The 20,797-nt window shown below is 35.5% G+C and overlaps 1 protein-coding gene across 9 annotated transcripts in view; it reads left to right on the top strand.

The window, feature by feature from the left end:
* FUT8 (fucosyltransferase 8) overlaps positions 1–20,797 on the top strand; it is a 127,744-nt gene that overhangs the window by 27,284 nt on the left and 79,663 nt on the right. For 6 of the 9 annotated variants that reach the window (XM_068945601.1, XM_068945609.1, XM_068945607.1 and 3 more), the window contains 2 exons: positions 2,071–2,193; positions 13,563–13,655. The gene's annotated coding sequence lies outside the window, so the exon portion shown is untranslated. Of the gene's footprint in view, positions 1–761; positions 875–2,070; positions 2,194–13,562; positions 13,656–20,797 lie in introns of all 9 variants that reach the window. The other 3 variants (XM_068945604.1, XM_068945606.1, XM_068945605.1) reach the window with 2 other exon arrangements.

The following is a 20,797-nucleotide window of genomic DNA, read 5'->3' as shown; positions in this document are numbered from 1 at the left end:
CAGCAAATTTTTCAGTTTAGTTTAATTTGTTCTGGTTCAGGTTTAGCAAATGTCAAAATACTGCTTCAGGTTAATTTCTGGTACAAGGAAAAGTAAGAGTTTAAGTGAGTTTTTAGATGGAGTTAAATTCAACCCACTGCATTAAACGTATAATTTAAAAACAGTGGCCTTGAATGTTCCCATTTTTTTGGTTATGATCCTTAATATGTATTCTTTAAGAAAAAGAACTGTGGCATATTATTTTATCTAGCAGTTGTTGCTGTTTATTGTACATATTTTTATGTGTATTGTAATGCAAATTTTCTCTTTTAAAAGCCTATTCCAAGTTTTGACAACAAATACCTGTTTTTATATTTGTGCATAACTGAGTTTTGTTTTTTTAACTCATTCTTATTTAATAATCTAAAACAAATGAAAACATTCTTCATTTGTTTGTAGATCTCTTTGGCAGTATGCTTTTTTTTTTTTTTTTTTTTTTTTTTTGCTAGCATGAGGATCTCCTAAAGTTTTGAGAATTTTTACAATTGTATTAAAGGAAATCAACATAGTGGCTTTTTAAAAATACTAGAGTTGAATTTTCAATCACTCGTTGCTAGTTTAGACTCTCTTCTACCATCATTACTACAAAAAGTATGGTATGCTAATTGTTTAAACTGTGTTACACATTTGTATGTTAAAGTTTAAGCACTTGTGTATGATGGAAATAAACGAATAAATAAATATTGCCAAACTCAAGTTTTTTTTGTTTTATTTTTTTTTAGTTAATGAGAACTGGATCTGAAATATGTTGTTTATCTCCAGAGCTACCTATGCAAATCAAAGTGAGATAACCTCAGATATTCAGTCTACATAAATTGCCTTCCATTTTTACATAGTGAGTTGTCCTCACAGAAATGTTAAGTCTATTCATAACTATTAAGACCTTTTATAAATGAGGGTGTATAAACTTACAAAGTACTATTTTTTTTAAAATGAAACCATTAAACAGGAAAAAAAAATTGTATGGTATGATATATATTTCTTTGAAATAACCATTAACAGTTTACAATAGTAAATTACATGCTTACCAGTCTCTTTTTTTTTTTTTTTCCAAAGGAAAACAAAAATATCCTGCCAAACATTTAGTTTTTGAGAATAAGTTTCTAAAAATCATTCACTAATAAAAATAGCCTGGTCAATTATGGCAATAGATGGTCATAATGCTGCATGAATTTTCTCATACATGCATGGTTACATTTCTCTTCACTCTTTTTCCCTGCTATGTTGCTATCTTTGATATTGATTTGAAGTGTATTGAGTAAATAAAGAATGAAGAAATTGATCTGGCTATCATATTCAGGTAGCTTCTTTCCATTGTTGTTTATTTAAGAAAACTTAAATCAGTTTTGATCTCCTGGTATATGGATGCTGATATCCATCAACACTTAAGCTATGATCATCAATCTTCAGAACTGTAAATTAGTTACAGGACTGGGAGACAAAATTACACTATTGAAGCATTACTGCGACCATAGTAAAAAAGTTAATGCTTATGTGTGTTGAGGTGTAAAAGTAGGCACTGTGGCAGTAGCAGGTAAGATACCAATGACAGAAGTAGTTAGCAGTGCCGCTCTAGAGAGACATAAACAAGCACAGCATTCTTATTTAACCTAGGTGCTATAGTTTAATGGAGGAATTTAGCGCTCTTGATTTTGTTCCAAATTTAAATTTAAAGAGAAGAAATGTTAACATAGAGTTGTGATACATTTTCTGAAGGTAACTCAAGTTGTGAGTGTTCCCCTTTCTCTGGAAGAAGTTGAACTACATAAAGGGAAAGGCTAAGATTCTGCTTCAAGTAAATGAGGTGGCACCTACTAACAGTGTGTCACGTATGTGGTATTAATCAATAACTGAAAAGGTGTTATTTCTTCTGGCTTAAGGAATTGTAGAACTTTTTTTTTAGAGAAATTGAGCATCATAGCACTTTTTAACATCAGCTGAAATTGTTATTGCTCAGCATCTCAAAAACTGGATCTAATTCACAAATGCTTTTGTGTTCTATGTTCAAATTGTTATTATTTTTAATTTCAGGTTGCTGCCCTTATGAAAAATATGAAAATAGCAGATGTATCTGGTCCAGGCTTTGAGTAATCTGAAGTTCTTCTTGCTTTCCATAGAAGAACAAAAAGAGAGAGAATTAGAATTGCATCTGAGGTACTGTAATGATACACTTACATACTTTGATTCTGATGTTTTTACATGTAACCTTCTTATCCTCCACTTGTGTAAAACACAATTAATTCAAAATATTTGTGGCTGTTTTATTCTGTCTTTACAAAAGCATACACAATTGTGGAAGGCAAAAGCCATTGGAGAATTGTTTTGTCTGAAAAATTCAATCCAACATAAATGTTTCCTTTTAAAGAAAAATTTCCAATGCCTCTGATGCTGACAGTATTGTGTTAAAACTGTGGTGAGGGACGGGGAGCTGCGAGAAATTCACAGTTACCTCTTCATCACTAATGGTATTTGACTAGTTTTCAGTTTTTGGTTCTCCATTTACTAAACTTCTGGGATATATGAATAGCAAACATCAAGAATTGTTTAGAATCTAAATTACATAGTGTTCCCTGAAATTCTAAAACAAGTTTCAGTGTCTCTCTCCTTTTTCCCCTCTCCCCCCCGCCCCCCAATAGACATGAGATATAATACTTTATGATTACTTGGATTTCAGATGAAGCCTGTGGGTTTCGGTGGTCTCAATCTTCCACTCTGATTAACATGATTGGTAAACAGACTAGGCACTAACGCATTGAAAACGTTGTTCTGTTTCCCCCCTTCCCTCCCAGTATATTTAATTTACTAAATTGCTTATTTGATGTCACTTGCATAAATATATATAAATATAAAAGGGAAAATGAATTCTTCTCCTCCAAACTGATGACTGAACATTGTTCTGAGCAAATTAAAAATAACTTGATTGCAAAATGAAAATGTATGAAATCACATAGGTAGTCAGGGGTTCTGTTCATTTCTGAGAATGCTTGCGTATTCATTGCAGTTGACGTTTTGGGTATTTATGGATGATTCTGTGGATGCCAATTACAGGGTCAGGATCTAAGTCAGGGGTGTGAGGCAGGAACAATAAGTCCTTTAAATATAGAAGGGCTGAATTGTACCAGCAGCAGTAAGTGATACAGATGTTTCACTGTTTTGCCCCGTGAGCACAGCTTTATTTATTACACTGAATAAGCCTGTTCTGAAAAGTGCTATCTGCCTTTGTTTTAAATAGCAAGTGGGCACGTGAAGATGTTGTAAATGGTTTTGTAAATGGAACGTCGACAGAAAGCGTTAACGTACACAGATCTCATTAGGATGTAAAAATCACAGAAAAATAAGTTTACCTCTTCTGAGTCAGGAGATCAACTTACCTACCCTTCCTGCTCCAACATGGGATGTTTACATTTATGCTTATTTTGTTATGATGAAAGAAGTGTTTGATTCATCTACAAGGGTCTGCATGCCTAAGATAGGCCATTTTTAAGCTGACCATAGGAACTTCTTGGGAAGAAATAGTTACTATCTTAATGACTATTTGAAGCATCACCTAATATATTATAATTTTAACATTGTTTCTGTAGCGCTTACTGTTCTCCATTTGCTTGTGTGTTTCAGTGTGTTCTTATTTAGAATCAAAGAGCATAATATACTGGATGGAAACAATTACAAATTTTGTTTGATTTTGTCTTCTGAATACACTGCTTTTCAGGGTCATTAACTGAGATTGTCCTATTGATGCACTATTTCCAGATAAGAGCATAGTAATTACTGCATATATAAAAATAATTATTGGAATTTTTCAATCAATTTGCTGTGAAGAATGGCTAGCCTGTCAAATTAGAACAAAGTTATCAGACCAAATATGTCTTGTTATTTGTTTTTTCCTATAAGCAATAAAACTTACTACTTGCTATGGGTAAGAGGGCTTTTTTTTCGGTAGAAACGTGTATTTCATGTTTTATTTTACTATCCAAACAACTTCCATAACATTTCTGTTGTAGAAATGCTTAGGCTGTGGGATATCCCCTCATTATTCTCTGTTTTTACATCACTGCAGTCACACATTGTGGCTTCTTTCTTTCTAAGGTGTGCTGATTCTTTTCACAGAAATTAAGAGTGAAAGAACATATTAAAAGTAAAATTTATCTTCTCTACTAGCTTCTAATCTCTGTAGGCACAGAGATTAGTAGTAGCACAATAAGACTTAGTTTTGCAAAAAAGGCCCTAACTTATCTGGCAGGTCTGTGGTATATGTGCAGAATTCTAATCTTTCTTCCCATATCCAAATGCATATGCAGGCACTATATATCCTTCCAACCATGAATCATAGCATCCTTCTGATGAGCTTTGCAATCATTCTAATAAAAATAGTTTCCCTACCTATGTTTGGTGTCTCGAAGACTGTAAGAACAGCTTTACCAAAACCCTACCAGAAAGCTCTGAATTCTGTGGCAGTGTTGATTTATTGTATATTGGTGCAACTTCCTTCACTTCTCTTCTTCCCATATCCAAATATATCTTCAGCAACAACCATGACTACATGATCCAAACAGAACTAGTCAATGGTAAAGTTTGTTTAATGTGAGCTTTTGTCTGAAAAATTCATTTCAAAACTCTATTTAGTTCACTTTCCTATCTTCAGATGTCAGTACTGGTTATCTGTGAAAGAAGTGTAAGAAAGTAACCAGGCCTGCAGTGGTACTTCTGGCTGATATTTCTGGCTTACTTTCTCAGCTTCTAGTGGCTGGGTCTTTCTGAGACAAATGCAGCATAATATCGCTGGATGGATTTTTCTTGCAGGAATTGTTTTAATCAATTTTTGAACATATCCAAACTTTTGTCCTCAAATACATCCAAATTACAATGAATTTCATAATTTAATAGTGCTTTCTGAAAATCCAAATACATGATATCAACCAGGTCTCCCTTAATTTCATGCTAATTTAATTGTTCACAAAACCTTGTCCATATGTGAGGCATGACTTCTCTTAAAAAATATTGCAGTCTTTTCTAGCATATTGTATTTATCTGCGTGCCTACTATTTCTAATGTCTATTGCAGTTTCCTCTAATTTACCTGCTGAAGAAGTCATACCTATTGATCTCTTATTTCTTAGGTCCCTCCCTAGAGCCTTTTTGAAAAATGGATGGTCATATTCTTTTCCTTTGTTCTGGAATCTGTTTTAAGTGATAAGATACTGTGAAACTCTTAAGTGTAGCTTTTTTGAGTTCCATTACATTAGTTGTATGGGCACATTTTTCACAGTCTGGTTCCAATGATCCGTTATTGGTCATTTTACTGACATTTCAGATTGAGAGGATTCATCTGTCTTGTCCTTGATTTTAAAAAAAAAAAAAAAAAAAAAAAAAAAGATTTCAGTGTAGGTGTAGGGATCAATTTAAGTTCCTTCACAGAGAATGCTCATGCATGTACTTCATTTTGCTTTTCTGCTGTGGCCCTGTCTTCTTTAAATTGTTGTATTACCATCCAAATATAATTTACCCCCTCAGAATCTCTGTTAAGGCTCTTCTAATATATTTTTTTAAAAGTGTTGTTACAACTCTTATGCATGTGAGAACTTGCTTCTCAAAAATTCTGTGGCCTACCTATTTTTTAGCTTCCAGTTAAGCTTCATCATCGCCCCTCTGTTTGGCTTCTGTGTGACATAAGGCGCAAACCCGTGGTCATTCTAATCTTTTATAAAGCAACTTAAATTGTTGTCCAGGAATGACTTTTCTGCTACTTCCTGTCTTGTTTCTGGGAGTGGATTTGGACTGCAATCACAAGCTCCTTCCCAGCGTTTTCTAAGAGACTCTTTGCTCAAGCAAGAATCTGTCAGACTTTTTCTAGATTTATTAACTGCGACCTGGCCTTAGCCAGGCTCTTCAGCGAAGTTGCTGCTAGTGTAGAGGGGAGTGACCCCTGCAGGAGGCTTCTCAGAACCATGGAGAGCTCTTCAAAGACCAGCACACGGGATTTTTCTTCATATAACTGTTAAAGTTAGGCTGAACAATTCAGAAATGAAGGAAGCTGAATGCAAGGACTAAAAAATTACACTGCAAGTATGAACAAGCAGGTAGTATCTAGTGTAAAAGAAGGGTAGTGAAAGTAGTGTAATTTGCAAGTTCTAGGAATTGTGCGATGGCACTGGAGGACTACTAAGCATAAGTATAGCTGATCATGATATAGTTACATCCTCACTGCAGAAGTAAGGCATTCACCACCAAGTAAAATACTCCTTTTCTCCCAAATAATGGGTCCACACGCAATGATTCTGTAAGTTTAATGGCTTTATTTGTGGATAGTATTGTAAACTTGCCTAGGAAGAAGTAAGACAAACGCATGATGGTAGGTTTTGCCTCATGTTTGACCTTTTTGAAAAAGCATATTTTAAACCACACCACCTCTTATGTGGGATTTCACTAGAATAGCTATGAGAAAATATACAGATTTAATCTTTTGTACAATACAGTGTTCATATTTAATAACTACAGATTTTATATAACAAATGAGGTGGTCTTACTTTTAGAATATTTAGTTTATAAAATATTCTTTTTTAAAAAAACTACAAACAACTGCTTGGTTTGTTTCTTTTGATAAAGTCATATATAAAAAATGTTCTTGCATGTTAAAGAAAATAGCTCACTAGGACAAAAACATGATTGCTTCTAGCACTATGAATTGGTGATATTACAAACATAGGTGGAAAGTTTTATTAACAGTGTGATCTTAATACCTGACATAAGTAGAATTAAACAAAAAGCTAAATACCTTCAGAAGTATTTAAAACTCATAAGTTTAAAGCTAATCTGTTGTTTTCCCTTAATGATATGTCATGTTAATTTTGAGAGGAAAAGCTCTTGGCAACTTTATCTGAAATTTTGGACGGACAACTTCTACCATTCTGGTTTATTCCTAGCCTTACTATTGTAAAAATACTTTGAGTGTTTCAGTTCTTTGATTTTTTTGTATTAAAATGTGTAGGCACATACATATGTATAAAATGTGTATACATATACATACATTTTGTAAAAATGTGTATAGAGCCACAGTGCATTTGTGTATGGTGATAGCCAGGATCAGATGCAGGAAGCAGCCTAGTTTTGTGGCATGAAGCTCTATGAAAGCTGTATAAGCAGTGTAAATTTGATAATATGAAACTGTATGCTGGCGCAGGTAAATTGATTTGCATACTTGAATTAGCTCATTAGTTATTATAGATTAGGTATCTCTACTGTGCTTTGTACTGTGTAGGGTTCAGTATCCTGAAGTAAAAGCTTTTTATCTGTGAAAATAGAAAGGCGTTTATAAGAAAATCAGAGTGCTGAGGAAAACGTTTAGAGGTTAAGATACCTATATTGTGGCCCAGTCATGTCAATATTAGTATTTATTGTCTTCCATAAAGTTTTTTTTGTTCTAATAAAAAAAGCTTTAGAAAACACAGTTCACTTTAAATTAGAAAATGGTGATACAAAATGAATCAGTTCATTTTAATAGTGATCACTTTAGACATTTTCTCCCTGATGTGGACCACTCAAAATCATATTCTAGGATTTCTGTTACTTGGCTGTCAAATCATCCAGTGTCTGAATCTCCCGTGTGTGACAGGGAAGGCTTGTAGCTCATTTCTGTGACTCCTTTTCCAGCTTCTGATTTACTGTATAGCTTTGTCTACACTTGCAATTTGCAAAACCTCCTGGTTGCAAATAACACTCCACTTCTCTTCTGGCTGCCAGATGTCATGCATTTTGCATAGCAATTACAAACTTGGCAGCTCTCTCTCATCTGTCTGTTTTTCAGCTCGATTTATAAACATCCATCTGAGTTGTGGACAGGCTGCAGTTAAGTTTCTTGAGTATTGCACGTCACTTTGCTGCCAGCCAAGAGCAGACAGACCCTACCTCTGCTCTTGCTTCTGATGTTTGCAGACATTAAGGAATGATGTGGGGAAGCTGGTGGAAGAGAAGATTTAGTGGAAAGTTTCAGCAGCAACATGAATTGAAAGATCAAAGTTAAAGGTTGTCCATCTTTTTTTCTCCCACTCTGTACCTCACCCAAGGTATCTAGATTATGCTGCCAATAGCAAGCTGCACTTCCCACAAGCACCATCCCTATCCCTCACCAGTATCTCCAGTTTCTGCCTCCAGCAAGCATCTGTTCCTAGCAGTCAGTTTCCTGAACATGAGCTGCTCTAATTTGTCAGTGCTTGGTGTAGTGGTTCGAGCCCCCCCCCCACCAACCATAGGTGACAATGGGTAGACTTGTTAGCTATTAGATTGCCCTGTATTTGACCCCACCTGGCACTTGGGTAGACCTATTCTCTGGAAGATTCCTGCCAGATGAACAGGAGATGACTGGGGAGTCGACACCATGTGATAACAACAGATGGTAGCTGTCAATCATTAGAATGTTCCAGAATGATTGTTAGTCACTGAAAGGAGTCAGAAACTGACCAATCAGGAACCACCATGCAACAGGTGATGACCACACCCACAGTTCGATTTGGCTATAACAGAGCAGCCATTTAACTGCTACCTTGGAGTTGGATGGGAAGAAGAGAGGCAGCAGAGTTGTTGGCTGGGTGAAGAGCTGAAGTCACTTGCTGAGCAAGACCAGCTGAAGAGCATCTGACCTGAAGCAGCTGGACTGCAGACTGGGAGGACAATGGACTTGTTCTGCTCCAGGACTCGCCCCCTTGGTCTGGGATGCTGGATCAAGAACATTTAGGATCCTACCACTGTGCCTATCCTCCCCTGCCCCCTGGGTGAGTGGTCCCTGCTTCTGGAGACCATGTGAGTGTATTGGTTGACTTTGAAGGGTTATCCAAGAATCAATCCCCATAACTCTCGTTAATCCAAGGGTCTTGTACCCATGGGAGAGCATGCATATCCAGTGTGGCTTGACAGTACTGACATCTGGGATCCCTAATCCACTATCCAGAATTTCTAACTTGCCTTCCCCCTGCCCCTCAAACCACTTCTGTTTTCTCTGATGTTTATTTACCTGCTCTTTACTTCTTCCACAACAAGTTTTGTAATCTGGGTTTGATCTTCAGAGATTGCCTGATGTGTTTGTTTGGAGCTCCTTGTAAATCAATTAATCAATTGACCTATTATAATGACAAACTATCACTTGTTATTGTTGATTTCCTTGTTGTTGTACTATTGCATGTTATTGAAAATCTGTTTGTCACCAACCATAACACCTATACTGAGACCCACAAACTATTATGGTTGAATAAATTGATTTGTTATGTCTTCCCCCTGGCTTAGGTGTGATCAGTCAAACTGTGACGCTTGTGAACCTACCCACCTCCATCAGTACCTCCAAGCACTGTATAGTTTTCATCTGCCTTGGTAGCCCTGTATACACATTTGCTGCTATAATTCTTTTTCTTAGACTTTTCCACTAAACTTATTTCCTGTTCCATTCTTCTGTGTTCTTCTACAGTTTTGTGCAGCTTCACTTCCATCGCTAGTTGTGAAGGCTATAAGATGAAGTTAATGATTCTATGCAACTTACTGCATTGTATGTTCTGTGTAGTTCACACAAAGCTTCTTATGCTGCTGGTTAAGGACTCTTACATATGCTTTTGTCTCCTGATGTGTCTTTTCTTACTGTATTAAATAGTGCTGATAGCATATGTAATGGTTTGCTTCATGTATATATTTTTTTCAGCTCTTGGAACTAATGTTTCAATTAATGATGGAAACTAGAAGAGGCAGCTGTAGTTTGGTATTCATATGTCTGATTGTGACAAGTTTGCGTTCTAATGCGAAAGTATGGAATAAAGTAACAAGTTTTGGGGGGAAAAATCTCACTACTTACATTTCATGTCTGTTGAACCACATGTATTACAAAAGATGTTATCTACTGTTGTGTGTTCTGAGTGATAACGAAGTCTATTGTTTTCTTCTTTAATCTTCTAATCAATGTGAGTTCAGCTTCATATAAAGAGAAATATCAGACAAAATTTGGAGAGGATTAGATTACTTTTAAAATCAGGTAGGGTTTTTGTGGCCTTTGAGGGGGGGGGAAAAATCAAACGTTAGGCCATTGTGGCTAAAACGTTGTCTGAAAGATTAGAAAGCTCTGTAAGTGTTTGCACATACATTTAACTGGGTCATGCTAGAGTGCTTAGGGCCTATTTTAGAGAAGTGATGGTCAACCTGCAGTTTATATGCAGCTTAAGTGCAACTCATGTATCAGGAGTACTTCTTGTGATCAATAATGGATCATGCTGACGCAGGGACTGTTGTTTTGTATAAATCCTTAGATGCTGGAAGAAGTAAACCAGCAGCAGTTAGATCCAGCAAGAGGCTCCACTGAGCCTCATTCATGGATGCTTCCCATCCCTGTAACTTTTCAAAATATGTAGCATGTCACCTCTGGCTATTGATCATCTTAAGATTTTTCTCTTAGTCTGTCAAGTTGAAAAAAAGAAGGTCAGTTGATATGCTTTCTAGAGGTTTACTGTCTCCAGAAATATCTCATACAGTTGTGAACATTAGGTTCTGTTCTCTGTTAAGAATGTTATTAGTTCTAAGTTCCGCTAAGAAATGGATGAGTCATTTCTGTTCATCCAATCTCACCTGACTTGCACAGGCCAAAGAACCCCCTCTCCCCTTTTTTTTTTTTTTCCTGATAAGGTTTTTGTAAGCATTTTTAGTGCTTTGATTTAAAGAAATAAGTGACAGAGAAACCACTACCTCCTTAAATTATTGATTTCTACAGCTGATTCCTGTAGCTGTTACAGACTTATGGGTTTAGGAGCTCCTTTCCCCTTCTTTGTGACCTGAATTTATCTAGGTTAAGCTTCTAGTCAATGAATTTTGCCATGTTTCTGTTTGCAGGCAATTCATTATCAGAAATCCTTTCTTTCTTAACATAAATTAAAATCTGTTGACTTCTGTAATTTATTCTTTTACTAAATTGCTTCCACAGATTTACACTTATTCTTCCTATTTTCTTTTGGAGTCAGGTTTTTGCAAAGGCTTTCAATAGATTATTCATTTATGACTGGAGGAAGATGGTGCTTGATAGTTAAGTATAAGAATTCATTCTTGACTGTGACTATACTAAGGTAGAGTTGTATGGAGTCAATTCAGTAAGCAAACAAGAAAAAATAAACCTTACATAATTGTCCTGCTCATTTGGTGAGATGTGTTTTATCTTCCAAAGACTTTTGGTTAGTTCAGATAAGACAAAGGTCACTTTTCACCTGGTTGTGTTTCTGGTTAATGTATTATTTTAATAGTTAAGAGGGATTATAGAACTGAAGACTGCTGTATCTACTGCTTACTAAAATGAATCCTTATATATCATTCCTGTGGAAGAGCATATTGTTTTTGCAGTTCACTCATTTATCAGTCTGAAATGAAAATCAGCAGTTACTTTTCATCTGACTGATAGAGAACCTCAAATGTATTTGAAAAGTGAAGTGCGTTTCCCTTTTCCTTTCAAAATAAAATTCCTTGTTTTGTTTAAAGTTGCATAAATTGTCTGTTGAAGCTGCAATAGTTGCTTGCATGAAAAAACAATATTAAGAAATTATTTTTTTTGAACTCTTATAACTTCTGTAACATACTGCATTTGAGCACTTGTTTTTATTACAGTACCTAAAACAACGAAGGGTGTATAGTGTTCTCAAACAGTATTTGTTTTGATTGTTGATGCAAGTCTTTTATCTAGTTTGAAATAATTTTTCAGTTTTGATAGTTCTTAACTTCTTTTGAACTGTTCTAAGCTTGCTGTTCTATATATACTTTCAACTGAAGAAACCCAAATAGTGTTGGGTATGGATCTCTCTGAACCACTGCTATTGTGATAACTAAACCACTAGGTGTTTATGTGGCATGGGGTCCTGAGTTGGCCACAATTTTGATGTGATTCTGCCTAGGCTTTCTCCTTATAGTTATTAGCTCCTTAAAGAAGACCAAAAGCTTTTTAATTAAAGAAGTGAAGATTCACTGACTTAATAAGTCAGCGAATAGGGAAGATGGAAAAGTTTTTTTTTTTTTTTTTTAAAAAGAAAAAAACCCACCTGCATTGTCATTGTGGGCTGGCTGTTGCTTCCAGGCCTGGTTGCAGTTAACTCGGTGACTTTAAGCTGCGAATTGCACAGTGCCCTCTGATCTACTGGAATTTTTTTCCTGTCATGCCTAAGGTCAAGTAATTGTCTCCCTGCACCTTACTCCTGTCTGTTTGCTTAGACTGCAAGCTCCTGTATTGCATTATTTTCAGCTGCCATACCCTACAGTTTCCTGAACCATTATTGCCTGAGCATGGTCAGTATATCACCAAGAAATGCAGACTCTCAGGAGGTCCTGCATGACCCAGTCATCTTAAAGGAGCATAAAATGATTGTGAACAAGAAGGTGGAATCCTTCTCCCCAACCCTCTATGCTGTCTGTCAAAAAAGAATAGATGACATTTTGAAAACGTATGTTGCTACTTACTTTTTTAAATGTGTTACTGGAATTCACAAAAGACAGGTCTTGGAGCAATGTATGTGCTGTCTCTAATAAATCTTAAAATGAATAAAGAAGAATTTTCTTATAAGAGCTTAAGAGCTGAATTTAGTTTCTAGGTTAAGGAAGTTTTGAAAAAGCTTATGTTGTTTTCCCTGACAGCAAGAATTTTCTTGAAATATTGGGAGTTTTATTCTCCTATTGTGATATTCTTTTAAAGGGCTATTAAATTTATTTGTATTTTGTTTTCTCCCTATCTCTAGTTCTGTGATTTTCTTTTAAGTTATTTTATGATTATTCTGGTGGCCTTTATTTTTATTATGTAATAGAAGATGAGCTTGATTTAAAAAGACAAAACAAGAACAAAAACCGTCTTTACAGTGTTTCCTTAACATATTTTTTTATAAAATGTAATATACATGAATATATATATATATATATTTTACTAAAAAAGTGTTTAAAGGTAAATTTTTAAATTTTTTCTTACATTCTTCACACTAGTAGTTTTGTCTGGTATTTTGAACAGTGAGTAATGCTTAGAAATGGGGAAACATAACTGTTTGGTCAAACTGTTAGGCAGCAGAAGCAGTTTAATTGATTAAACAGATTTATATTTTTCATTCAAAATTTATAACATTTTTCAGCTAAGGGTTTAACAGTGCCTGTCAGCATCAATGGGTTTGGCTTCAAGCATCGTTTCGTGATTGACAAATATCAGCAAGAGAAACTGGGGCCTAGTGAGACTGTCTTGTCTGAGTTACTCAGTAAATCAATACAGACCGTAAAACGGTTCTTTCTTTCATTCTTGGATTGCTAGATCACATTGGGTCTAATGTAAGTCTAACAGATCTGTGTGGAAAATCCATAATTAGTTAAATAAAAACTAGGAAGTATAATATTTTAAGATCAAAAATTAGGTTCTTTCTCAATGTTACAATACAAGGGGAAGTTGAAAGGAAAATGTTTTTATGGAATGTGGAATAGAATACTGTTTTTTAAATCTGAAACCCGAGAGTTTTACTACTTCTTTCCTCCTTTTCTTCTTCTCAACAGTTATTTCAGTGGCTGCTGGTGTTGTAGTGGAATTACTTGTTTATCGCAAAGCCTAAGATGCAGTTGTGTTTATTTCCTACTGTTACAGCAAAGGTAAGTTGTTTTTCAGAAATACTGTTCAAGATACAATATTTTAAAAATTTGAAACTGTTCATGTGAAAGATAATACACAATGTACATTTGCATGTTAGGCATCTTAAAAATTATTTTTTTCACATCAAAAGTCGTAAGAATGTTGATTACATTAAATTCCTGGTGAGTTCTGTTATTTCACAGAATCGCAGAACAGCTACGACTGGCAGGGACCTCTGGAGATCTTCCAGTCCAACTCTCTTGCTCAAAACAGGATTAACTAGAGCAGGTTGCTCAGGACCATGTACAGTCAGATTTTAAAGATCTCCAAGGGCGGAGACTCCACAACCCTTTTAATCAGCCTGTTCCAGCATTAGACCACCCTCACAGTGTGGGGCAGAGGGTTTTTTTTTCCCCCCTTACGTTTAAATGGAATTTTCAGTATTTCAGTTTGTGCGCGGTGCTTCTCATGTTGTCACTAGGCGCCACTGAGAAGAGTCTGGATTCATCATCTTTGCTCCCTCGCATCAGATATTTAGACACATTGATAAGATCCTGCCAAGCCTTCTCTTCTCCAGGCTGAAAAGTCCCAGTTCTCTCAGCCTTTCCCTGTATGTCAGATGCTCCAGTCCCTTAATTGTCATGCTGGACTTTGGGCTTACTCCAGTATGCTCACGTCTTTGTTGCAATGCAGAGCTCAGCACTGGATACGACACTCCAGATTGTATTTCACCAGTGCTGAGTAGAGGGGAAGGATCACCGCCCTCAACCTGCTGGCAACCCTCTTCCTAATGCAGCCCAGGAAGCTGTTGGTGCTCTTTGCCACAAGAGCATGTTGCTGGCTCCTGGTCAGCTTGCTGTCCACCAGAACCCTCAGGTCCTTCTCTGCAAAGCTGCTTCACCTCCATTCAATCCCCAGCCTGTACTGGTGCATGGGGTTATTCCTCCCCAGGAGGAATAACCTTTCCCTTTGTTGAACCTCATGAGGTTCCTATCAGCCCATTTCTGCAGCCTGTCAAGGTTCCTCTGAATGAGAGCACAGCCATCTGGTTCATCAACCAAATAAATGACATTTCATTTAATTTAACTTTTCATTCTTTATCAGGTAACTGAAATTAATGTCACACATGTTAGAAATGATGGGAATCTCCAGGAAGAAGCTATTGGTTAGACTGAGTAAAACCACTCTGTTTTGAAACCTATACAGATAACTTCTAACACTCTTGCAGGGTATTTTCGGAAGTCTTTATTTTGGAGTAATTAGAATGTTAAATTTTGAAACTGCTATAGATTTTTTTGCAAAGAATTTAAAAAGTCAAATATGGACATTATTCAAATGTCCAATATATATATATATATATATATATATATATATACATATAGACAAGAAAGATTTTTCAAGAGAGCTTGCTGACAAGGAATTCCCAATCTATAAAGATCCCCAAGGTGAATCACAATCCAAAAATCCAGTTATGAGCAGAAAATATATGGAATAGCACTTCCCATGTCACAGGTGGAAGGGTGTAGTTTTCCATCAGTTTTGCTCAGATACTGAAGTGCAACGTGGGATTGATTCCGAATCTCATAACAGTCCATGGGAAGATGAGGAAAGTTCCCAAGCTATTACTTAGGATCACCTCAGTTTTACCTGCATTCACCTTCAGTTTGGTTCTTGTTATTTTACCAAGTAGATGTAAGCTAGTTGTTATTGATATAGTAGTGATAATCAGCTTTTACAGTAAATTGATACAGACCTTTAATGAATTACAGAAAACAGCTCTGAAGGCTGTTGTACTAATGATATCCCTAACTTAATTTTAAGGCATTCATAGAAAAGCTAGCTAATCCTTTTTCTGTTAGGGAATCACATGTTTTGCTGTGGTACATACACTAGCTGTCTACACAAACCCCTTTTTGTTGCCTCAGGTCTAGGATCTTACAAAACATCTGGATGTAGTTACGGTAAAGGTTTTCGCAAGCATGCAGTTCTATTAGCTGCTGCTTGAGAGGATAGAATTTCATATTGAATGCCTACATTCATGATATAATAACAAATAATTACAATAATGTCATAATAATGACAAACAACAACAAAAAAACCTATCATTTATTTTCATGGCTACAAAAGAAACCTTCAAAACTATTTTTTGTTATTGTATTTTTTCTAATGGATGTAGGACAGATCTTATATGAACATTTTTTGGCGATGATGTATTAGATACAAAGTTCATCCAATTTAACAAGTTGCATACAATAAGCTACCATGGGAAAGGGAGAAGTAGAAGATTGTTTATTTGAACATGCAGAGAAGATGCAGAGAAGGGGATGAGATACTAAAGCATGTTTCAGTAAAGTAATGCTTAGTCATGGTTTACCATCTGCCAGGCCACTGCCTTGAAACACTGATTTCTAATTGCCATGACAGAACTTTGAAAGGGAGTATGATTTAGTCAGTTTGGCAGTCCAGGAAGATGTCACAGGTACCTGTAGAAGCAAAAGCACTTGTGATCAGTGAAGGGCAAGAGAAAGTAAAAAATATGTCCCTGTGAATATCAGTAACTTCTTAAAGCAGCTAGTAGATAATGAGTAGTTTCCTTGAGAGCCTGAGATATGACGAAACAATCTTGCTCTTGGCTTGTGGAACTAGAAGCTTGTAGGGAGCTTACGGAGGTGTTCGAAAATAGGAGGTTATAAAGATATAATGTAAAACCATAAATATATATTTACCAGTTTCTTTGAGTGTGGATGAGGGAAGTATGGGCAGCTACCAATGCCAAAGAGAAAAATATGGTAATTTCGATGCAGTTTGATCAAGACCTAGATAAATGTTTGCCACTGTGGACAGCAAGAAGATAATGTAATCTCAGAAACTCTGCTAGGGTGTAAGAGTAAAGACCTTGTTCGGTAATGGTACCAGGATTATTATGCTGGATAATGATTCTAACATTTGTGGTAGTTAAGAGATTGCTGGTTGATGAAGAGGCTTATAGAAAAGAAGAGAAATGCGTATATTCCTCAGTTACTTTCCTGTAAAGCAGGATTCTGATTGAACTTAGGCTTGCCAGGAAAGTTAGGAAATTAAGCTTACTGTTTTTCTTCTCTTCAGTTTATTTTGACTGCTATACCCTTTGCTTATAACTTTAAAAGAACAGTAGAAGTAAGTTTGGGCACACTTTTGTCGTATCTTCGTTAATCATCAATCATTTTAGGGAATCTGTTGATGCTCTTTGGCTCACAAATACTGAGACTTTAGAGCTGTTAATCAACTCTGTTTATAATACACATATGTTCATCTTTTGTTTTACTTTGGTTTATTTTAAACCAAATTGCATCAGTAATTCCTGTCTGTGACTGTAGGATAAAAGTGTTTATACAGAGCTAAACTTACCTCTGTTTGAAGCTGCTTACTGTAGGAACGAACTGTAAGTATTGTCTTCCTAACAGAAGAACTGAAATCTAGCACAAGAAGATTGCTTATGGGACATTTTGAATGTTTGTTTATTTTTTTCTTTTGCCTTCCTTTCTGAAGTTTTTTTTTCTTTTTTCTTTTCTTTTTGAAGTTCAGGGAAGGTTGTTTCCAGCTATAAAATTTTATGCACTTAAATTGAAAGTAATCGATGTGTTGGTCATCTGGGCCTTTTAGACTACGTAATAGAAACTCAGAAAAAATACCAGGATCCTCTGGTATTTGTATTTCTTGACTGCGTTATACTACTACGAATTTTGCTAGTGTTTCCATATGAATCTTTAGACTGCTCTAAAGCTGATGATCTTGCTTTTAGGCTCTAGCAGACTGTTGCTTTAACACCTCCATTTTTGGTAGCTTACTTCCTTGGTAAGCTATGGAAGTCTGAAAACTCATCAAGCTTCTATACTTCAGTGGCAGAATCTCTCTAACCAAATTTCAGTAAGGATAAATCACGTTGTACCTTTCTCCTAACTTTGTTCTTGCTGCTTGTGATTTTGTTTTCTAACTGAGTAAAGTGAGTGGGCCTGTAGCTTTCATATAGTTAAGGAAGTCTCCTGAGAACCACCTCCTCCTGCTAGGATATTTCCTGTGATGAAGATTCGAAATTATAGTATTTGAAGGCTTTGGTATTGAATACATCTTCACTTACAATGGAATTCAAAAGGATGATCAATTCTGTAAAGAGAATGTTTAATTTGAGAGTAATCTGCTATCATGCGAAATTATAAAGGAATATACCAAGAGAAAATCACACAGATTGCTCACAGCAATCTATACAGATACAAAATTAGGCTTTTATGGAAACAATAGTAAAGATCACGATGTGGATGTAGGAGTAAATAACAAGTGAGGTAATAGTTCGTTGTTATGTTTGATTATGCCCTTGTGAAACATGAATAAAAGTTAAGAAGAAAAAGGAAGAAGTAACATCATACAGTACTTAAATATGCATGTAGAATCCTACACAGTTTACCTCCTCGTTCCACAAAAGGCAGGGAGTAGATGATTTTCATGAGTAGGTGAGTACAATTACACGGCTGAAATAGTGAACTTGTATAGAAAACCGGAGGCACTGAATTTGTGTAGTTTTGGAATAAGGTGATTATAATAACGGTTCTGTGAATAGGATCTACTCCCTGATTGAAGGAAATAATGATATAAACTCTATATAGTATCTGTTTATTAATAAAGGAAATTAAAAAGTTATGGATGAGTGAAACACTTTTTAAACTCTTTCCTATCAATACTTTGAAAAGTTTGGAACCAAATTGGGTAAAGTTTCCTGGGATTAGTGTAGATGAATGCTAGAATTAGGAATAAGTCATCGATAAAATCTTTTCTGGAGTTGAAAGAATTTAATTTCTTGTCCTTTACACTGGGGGTAAAAAAGTATGATGTTCATTTAAACATTGTTTTAAAGATATTAAACAATTATTAAACGGTACTTTTTTTTAAACTTTCTAGAAAGACAAGACACCAGCAGATCTTTCTCAAAGATAGGCTAGAACTCATAAATAAATGTATAATAACCAGATGTTATAAACTAATGCTAAAATATTTTTACTCTGATGTGCTATTCTAATGAGCATCTGGTTAATTAATGCCAACTCTTAGCCTGGAACAGCTTTTTAAAGAGGTGGTCTCATCACAGTTGTAAATCAAAACATGAAATAATGATTTTAATGTCTTTGAATAAAGTGCCAACGGAAAATTAAGTTCTTTTTCAAAAGCCCATGTAACTGTTTAAAGCCAATTTAGTAGTATTTAATATGCTTCTCTGCTTTCCTTGCTGTCTTGAGATTTTTCTTCCCTACTCTGCCTGGTGTTGCAATTTCAAAAAGGTATATGCATAAGTTTAGTAACTGAGTAGACTTCAGTAGCTTCAGCTGAGCAGCAAGTGTGCATAAATGAAGTAGCATATAATCCTTGAAGAGCTGGAGCCATAGTCTCTCCCTTCTGTGACAAGACACACTATCCTGCACATCCGTTCTGTTCTCTTTATCCATCTTGGTTTCATTTTACATTAGTTCATCCCTACGGTTTAAAAAGTTAACTAGAAAAAATTTGCTTGGTACTTTGAAATTTGTAGCCATGAATGATCTGGCTCCTCTGCATACATGTACCTTACTCTAGCAAGTAATAAATGTACATTGCTATTTGTTGGAGATTTTCTTCCTTGTACAAGTTTTGACTATTGTAAGACATTAAGTTGTAGTGTCTAGCTATTTCTGAGCGTGATGTTTGTCAGACTTCTTTACCAGAATGTCTTTCAGAACGTCTTTCCTTCATTTGTTGGCTGTATTCTTTTTAGATTCCCTTCTAGTAAGTAGTGAGTAATTGAGAAGTAGCTGTAGAAAGTCTCTCAAAGTAGAAAGTTGACTTGAAGTTAAATAAAAGAATTAAAAAAAACCTATAATAATAATGGTATTTAGACTTAAAACACAAACTAATAAATTATGAAAACTTAATTCTTGACCTTTATTATAAAAGTTGATGGAATTACATCTTTAACTGACTTATGAAATGTTAAGTCTCCCCACATCCATTGTGAATTTTCATCCTAGCCAAGAGAAAAATCCTTTAAGGGTAAGCTGTGGATATATTAGATTAATACAATCCTCAGTAAGAATGTCAGAAGTGAGTCCAGAGCTTAACAAAACATGGGCAGGAGGGGAAAGGAAGTGGTCAATGAAGAAACCTATGTCTTAAAGTGAGAAATAGATGAATATAAAATTAAAAAGAATGAATACCAAATCGAGTTAGCCGTACCATAAAAGAAAATTAAAATAAAGCTATGTTAGCCCACCCCCCCAACCCCAAATTAGGCATCCATACCTTTTTTTAAATTCACTTTTTCTGCGTTTCAAATGAAGATGATGAATTAGAATGTGGGGGAACTCTTTGCATGGTGCAGTCTATTTGAGAGCTGAGCAGGTATTTCTTACTGTAATTACCTGCTCATATAAAAAATAAGTTATACATCATAATTTGTGATATGTTTGAATAATTACACATAATTCATGTGTAAGCCACGAACCGTAATTCATGGCTCTGCAGCTTCATATTTATTACTATTGCAAATACCTATTCTAAAATATCTTATACTGACCTTTACTTGGAGGCAGTTCTTCAGATGCTGTCCCATTAGAAGAATGACTCTGGATATGGGGACTTCTCTTGGCTTCCACTGAAGTGAGAACAGAGCAGCTCTGTCTAATATAATACTTCTGATGCATTTGGAAAAGGCTTTCTCATCAGTTTTGATGCCTTTTAGCAAGAGTCTTGCTGAAATCTTTTTTTCTTTGCCTCATTGTGGTTTTTATATTCAGTTTGTTCTTTGTTTTTTTTTTGTTTAGACTCTTTTTTTTTTTCCCTCTAATAATGTTTCTTGCTCTGTTAACCCTGCTGCCTTGTTTTGATCTTTTCCAAATGATTGCAGGTGCATATTTTTTTGTGTTAGTGTCTTTAATAATTCTCCATTCCATCTGTAAAAACCTTACATTATTTTTAACTAATTAAATTTTCTTTAATGATCATCTTTATTCCTTATGTAGCTTGCTCTTCTGAGATTAATTGTGGCTAGAAAGGGAGGTGTGGTTTTTTGGATGACTTTTTCTTTCCTTCAAGTATATTGTTATAGCTATGGCTCCATAAAGAGGGGTGGCTCTTTGTTACACTGTTTTAAACGACTGAA

This window comes from Struthio camelus, chromosome 5, assembly GCF_040807025.1.
Source record: "Struthio camelus isolate bStrCam1 chromosome 5, bStrCam1.hap1, whole genome shotgun sequence".
Classification (NCBI taxonomy): Eukaryota; Metazoa; Chordata; class Aves; order Struthioniformes; family Struthionidae; genus Struthio; species Struthio camelus.
The sequence above is the reverse complement of the archived record's forward strand: the minus strand, read 5'-3'. Positions and strand labels throughout refer to the sequence as shown.